We start from the raw sequence: 6,778 nt of genomic DNA, 5'->3' as shown, positions 1-6,778 counted from the left end.
ATAAAACACATCACAAATAGTATCATGGTATGTGATGAGTGGTGTAGCAGTTAAAGATCTCCCTGAGAATAATTCCTCAAAAAGACTGCAAAAAATGTTGAGCTTGTACTGTCAACATTTGACAGAAAATATCTTGGGTATGTTTAAACTACATTTATTGTGCTGCCTAAGAATATACGCATATTTTTTGCTTAAAGGAACTATCTCCTGTCTTTTTTGTACATGCATTTGTAGATACTGGCAAAGCAGCTGTGCAGAAATTCTCCTTAGTATTCAGTGTAATTTAAGTATTTTCTTAAATCTGAGATAATTCTGCAATTTCAGATTGGTAGTATCCCCAAGTGTATGTGTGATGCACTAGATTTTCAAACTGAAAAAGCAAGGAGAAACTGAAAGACTGTTTCTTTTTGAATATCATTTTACCTCATGCATCTGAAGATACGATGTTCTTGTTATTTCATGAATGGTGCTAATTTGCAGCAGTTGCCTATGGTACAGCCAAAGCTAGAAGCATTCCTGTTACCAAAGCTTTAAACTAAAACACCTCTTGGTAAGTACTTGTAGGGTAACAGACACATTGGATCTTGTCACAATAATTTATGAATTGTCTTACATTTTTGCTCTATTGTAAGAAATGTAAAATACCCTTTCTAAAGATAAAAGCAAGACTTTAATATTCACCAAAGATAAATAATACATCTCAATTGGTGCAAGGAATATACTATTGTTCTGCAATATTTATATATTTATATTTATTTATTAGGCTGGTTAAAGAGGATAATAGTGTCTGGTTATATTTTACAGTTTGGATGTTGTCTCTGATTTTGATTGATAAATGTGTATTTCTAACAGTATAGGTAAAGCTGTGCGTTGTAGATAGCTTTATCGATTTGGTAAATAATTAGTAATAAAATATGAATTAAGTTTTTTTTTAAACAATGTTCTCAGTTACCATAACTTGAAGGGATACCCTTGAAACATAACAGTAAGGCTTTAACAATAAAATTTGTCTTTCATCACAGTGGAAAGACTTGAATCCTTGAATGTGTTCCAAAATTACCATCAGACATGTTTTTTTCTGCCATTCATAAGCTAAGCATACTTGATCTGCGGATTACTTTTTTATTGAGATGGATTGCAGGGATTGACTTTTAAACTAACTCTATTACTTAAGATTGACACAAAGTAGGAGGAGGCAGGGCAGCAATAAATGTTTTAATTTTCTCTGTTGAGATCTGCTGTTATTTCCAGTTTTGTGGAGAAAATTTCTGGATTTTATCACTGTTCCCAGAAGCCTCATGTAATCCCGTAGAACAAGACTGTCTAGAACATCTACCACAGTTTTCTGTAGAAAACAGTCATAATGCTTTCAAGCTATTTTTAAAAAGTTTTCAAGCAAATTTCTCAGTGCTATGCACAGGAAGGGAATTCAGCAGAAACCTCCAGTTATATCAGTCAAAGACTGGGTTTTTTTTTGCCTCACTTTTACAGTCTAAAAAGTCCATTCCCCTTAGTGTTGCTGCCATACAAAGAGGAGGGGTAGCCTCGGAGAAACATGATGCCCCTAGTCCTGAGGAGCAGATTGCTCTCCTCTACCAAGACCAGCCTGCTTGCCCAGGGGAGATGCACACACTGTGATCGGTAAGGTTCAAGTTGCTCTGAAGCGTATATAGACCCTGAGGTTTCAGTTTACAGCAGATACCTGTTCGGCTATAAAACCAAATGTGAAAGGGTGCTTTCCTCTCAGCTCCAAAGTTTTGAGTTCTTGAGAGTATTAGAGTCAACAGAATCTGAGGGCCATCAGCATTTTATGGACCTCAGAAATATTCTTTGCTAAAAAGATACTTTTCTGGATGCCATGTGGTCAAAACACATACTCCCTCCAAAAACGTGTGTCCACTCTTGGGTGGAAAAACCTGTCAGGCTACTGTTACCCTGTCTGATATTAAGTACCTCGCAAGACTAGGTCCAAACATGTACTGCGCAAGTGACTTAGAAAAATAATAAACTCTTAAGTCATTTAAAGCAGGTCTTCATATATTGTGAGAATAGAGAAGGGGGGGAGGAAAAAAGAGAAGCTATGTGCACTGTTTACAGGTCAATTTAATATGGTTGGCTTGTATTAGCAATGTATTTAAACATTGTTTGGGTTATGAGTCTTCCTGCTGCTCAATCTTTTCTGTAAATTGACTGACTAACTTAGAATGGATTTGTTCATTTTTGAGTCCTTAGCGCTGTCATTTTTGGGTATACGGTGATGTGCTGGAATGTATTGACTATGTCTAAATGGACTAGATGTGAGCAATTTTCTATTTGAAAAAATAAAATTATGTCTCTCTCTCTGAAGTCCCTGCATCATTTCCATTGCAATTTCTCTGCACTGACATCTACAAGGTAATAATGTGTGTCTAGGAAAGATCTATACATAAGAAATTATATCAGTTTCTTAGTTCATATACTGGCAAGTAAATCACACCATCTTGCAGTTCACAGATTCATTTTATAGTTTAGGAATAATGACACCCTGAAGTTAGAGGGCATTTGACTCTACCTTTAACACAAGAGGTTGCAAACTGCATGAGATCAACAACTTCCTCACATTCTTACATAGGAAGTCACCACCTAATTTCCCTAGGCATGACATACAAATTATAACAGCTCCTTGAAGGAAAAGTGTCACTGCATGGGACACTAAGAATTAGTGATCAAAACCTTAATTGCCAATTTTCAAATTCCACTAACTTCACCTCTATCAGGTCATCTTGGTTTGTTGCTTTCTGCCAGTAGGAGAGGCTTACAGAGCAAGACAACGTGCTGCTTGAGATGAGAGAAGTGGATAAGCAAGATTTGGGCTTATGCTAGTGCCTGCATTGTTGTCCCCTGCTCAATGACTCCGAACTGTTTGATAGTTCTCTTCAGGGGACAGATGGACAGCTGCTCCTCTTCAGAGGGCAAGGTAATTTTTGACATATTTGGACTGAGGTTTTCCTTCTATTGTCATGCCCTTCCATCTTGTGTGCCTCAGAGGCAGGTGGGCATGGTGCTGACTCCTCTAACACCACACTTAAGTTCTCAGGACTGCACAGGAATTACCTGCCTGCTGGGTTTATTGGAAGTGATATGTCAAACTTCTATCCATGTTCAAAACCTTGCAGCCACATTGACTTCTCGGCCAACTGGTCAACAGCTGGAGGACTTGGCTGGCCCAGGAGCAGGATGTGAGTAAAAATGCCACCATAGGAATTTACTGAAGATCCCTCAGGAAAATGATTTTGTAAGCCTTTATTTGACTCAAGATCAATCCATTTGCCCCCGAGGTAAAGGAATGTCTCACTGATTTTTAGGGTGTTTGGCCAGGTTTCTCCAGGCACAGGCCACAAACTTAGAGCTCTTGCGCTTTGAAACCTATGCTTTTTAGCCCAATGCATATCTGATTTCAACTAAGAATTTCACTTCAGTTTAGTAGACTCTTTCCAGAAAGATATATTCTGTTTTCTTTCTTGCTTGAGCAAGTATCAAGATGTGGCTTAGCAGGCTGGAGATTCCGTACCTTTTAAGACTTTGCTACTGTTAAGATCTAAAGCTGTCTCTGCTGGGTTTTGCATGGGCCATACAGTTTTTGCATAGTTTAGGACCATGGGTTTGCCATGTTAGCATGCAAATACTATCCCTGCAGTCTTCCTGCCATCTCATGACCCTAGATCCTGGCAAATACTTCACGATGAGTAGGGTGTTTGCTGGATTTCACCCAAATCTCTTTGCCTAAAATTTATGAACAAATTGTGGTTTCTTCTGTTGGTTCCAATGAACTATGAAAAGAGATCTGGTGGCCCTGTGTGCCAGCAATGCACTTGCTGGAATATTCATGTAACACAGATGTACAAAATTACAGGCACAAGTGAAGCTTATTAAGAAAAAAATCATATTTTTTTTTTCTAAAACTATCTCGAGAAGGCCTGATGTAAATGCAAGTAAACTTGGCCCAGTATTTATAAATAACTGATTGATGAAACATGTTATCAGAAGCATTAAATAGCAGGATGATGTTCTCATCTTACTGAAAAGTTTAAAGCCCACTTTCTTTCCTTTGAAACTTTGCAAACAATTAATCTCTGTGACTGTATACAACATATTTTGTCTTTCATGTACATTTTTCCTTATTGCATCTTAGTCTACCTTTTTTGCTCCTTGGTGTACAACAAAAAATACATTGTACTTTTTAAGAATCTGGTTGGAAAGACTGTGATACTTCTATGAAACGAACTTAATTTATTATTTGTTATATTATTTATTTAAAGAGAAGATTTTATCCCAAAGAAGTTACGAGTACAAAGCATAGCTCTTTTAAATTCAAGCATAAGCATATGTCTAATCTTAAATTCACCTTGTGAGCTGGAAACAAATGTATCCTCAAGTGTGAGTTTTAGATGATGGTGGCAATGAAAATTTGGAGCCCTTCTACCCCTGATACTGATGCTTTCTGCTGTTATAATATAGCCACATTGGGATGATCGGTCAACCCTGGGCCTGTCTTACAGGGTCTGAAATCATGTGCAGCAAAATCCTTTGGGATGTATAAACTTTCTTGTATGGGTGTGGAAGAAGCGATGTGGATGTACAAATGGCAGCCTGGTGTGGCTGTGCTTTAGCCTGCTCCCTGCACTGCCTCCCCCAGGGAGGGGGGGCCGCTGCCCACAGCCATGTGAAGCGCAGTGAGGCTTCCTGGTGAAATTAAAAAACATTTTCCTGCAGGACGGGGCTTGAGGCAGCTCATGCCTCCCAGCCTCCTGGGGTGCCAGCATTGGCCTCGGCCTTACCTCGCCCGAGGGAGCAGGTGCCTGGCATGTCTTGCTCATGGACACGTGCAGGAGCGCCAGGTCCTGCCAGAGCTCTTATCTCCAGATATTTTGGGGGACTCAGGAAAATCCCAATCAAGAAACAGATGTTAAACATCCGCAAAGTAACCTGTATGGAAATGCCTTCTTTTCTAAGCAGGCTCTTTTAATGTGCTGTTAACCATTTACTCAGGGTGGGGCAGGCATGTTCAGCAGTTAACCACACAGAATTGGCAGGTCAGTACAAGGTAGACCACAAATACTTAGGAAAATAAAAAGGGCAGACTTTGGTCTAGTTCTCTTCTTCCTGAAGTCAGTGAAGGGTGTTACTGTAGGCAGTCACAGCAATAGCAGTAGGTCGATACAGCATTTTTGAAAATTGCACTTCCATTCTTTAAATGACCAAATGGTCAAAAGGCTAGAGCACAGGTACACCTAGGAGAAAAATGTTAGGAAAAAACTCTAAGACAAATTAATAATTCATTGCACAGCCTTAACCAGCTTGGCTGGTGCAGTGCTTTTTCTTACTAGCCTAGCCTGTGGTTGGTATATTACATACTCTGCCTCTTCTACCTCATTCGGAAAGTAAGACTCTGTTTGTGATCACTCTGAGTCCCATAGTAAAAGAAATAAAAACCAGGTGTGCACAGACAGATATGCAGGTGAATAAGAACCATTTGAAGTACAAATAAAAACCAGGTGTGCACAGACAGATACGCAGGTGAATAAGAACTATTTGAAGTATGTGGTTTTAGGCTTCTTTTATTGCCTGGCAAAAGTATATATGTGATCAGGATACAATTAATTTGAGCTACTGGTTGGCTCATCTGTAAGAACAAGGCGCTGACAGGGAGCACGGTGAGAGCCCTCGTGGTCTGCTCCAGATTTCTGTAAGTCAGACACCGCAGGGCCAGCCGGAATGGCAGCCTGCTGACTACCGTGTCCTGTGCGTGGGATCATGGAGCATGATCGTGAAAGTATTCAATTACCAAATATAAAGCAGAGCAAACACCATTCCTGTATCTGCCATAACTTAGACCTTGTACATATCTATAAGGCCTTTCTTGCTGAATTGATTAATTTAAGGTCATATGTACATATATATTCTCAGGTATAAAGAAAAAAAGTAGTACATGTAGTTCTAAATTTAAGATACAGGAAAAAGAGAAACATTGTAAGTGGAAAAACACTGCAATCATGTCACACCCAAAGAACTGCAAATTCTGAAAGACACCCCCCCCCCAAAAAAAAAAGTCTGTTGCTTTAGCATTATTATTTAAAGCACACAGTATTTGTGTTTTCAGATCTGATAAAGCTGATTTTAAACACATTAAGTTTAATTTTAAATTTGTTTTCTCCTTGTGATGTGAAACACTCATAGCTCATGAGGCTATTAAAGAAGTAATATTGCATTTGTCATTAATTTATATATGCTGAGTACAGTGAAATAGGAAAGAAAGATGTTGGGTCTTTTCAGCTTTTTTGTTTGAGACTTGGCAAATGCATGTTGAATTCTGACTTTCCTGTCCTGCACAATGCAGCACCTGTTACTGTTTGTGAGGTATCTGTCTTGTTCTTTCTATCTTTAACACAAACGCAGTGGTACAAAATGCTGTCTCTTACACTGTGCCCACTAGTCCATTGGGTCCAAATGGAGATTTAGTTGGGTCATTGCTCTATTTGTAAATGCCACAGATTCACATGCATATGAAAAAAGGGTGCTGTGTTTATTTCTCCTTCTTTTGAAATAGTCCTTTATTATTTTCTTAAAAATTATTCAAAACTGTTCATCTCCTAACCCATACACTGTGTGAGTAGCACTCCTGTAAAAAGGGAATAGTGTGTGAAATTCAGACTGTTCTGTAGACAACAGCCCCGAGACACAATCAGCGCTACAAGCCAGAGAGCAAACGTAAGGAAAGGAGAGATTGTGCTGACGGCTT

This window comes from Cariama cristata, unplaced genomic scaffold (assembly GCF_000690535.1).
Source record: "Cariama cristata isolate BGI_N322 unplaced genomic scaffold, ASM69053v1 scaffold5588, whole genome shotgun sequence".
Lineage (NCBI taxonomy): Eukaryota > Metazoa > Chordata > Aves > Cariamiformes > Cariamidae > Cariama > Cariama cristata.
Note: the sequence above shows the minus strand (reverse complement) of the source record.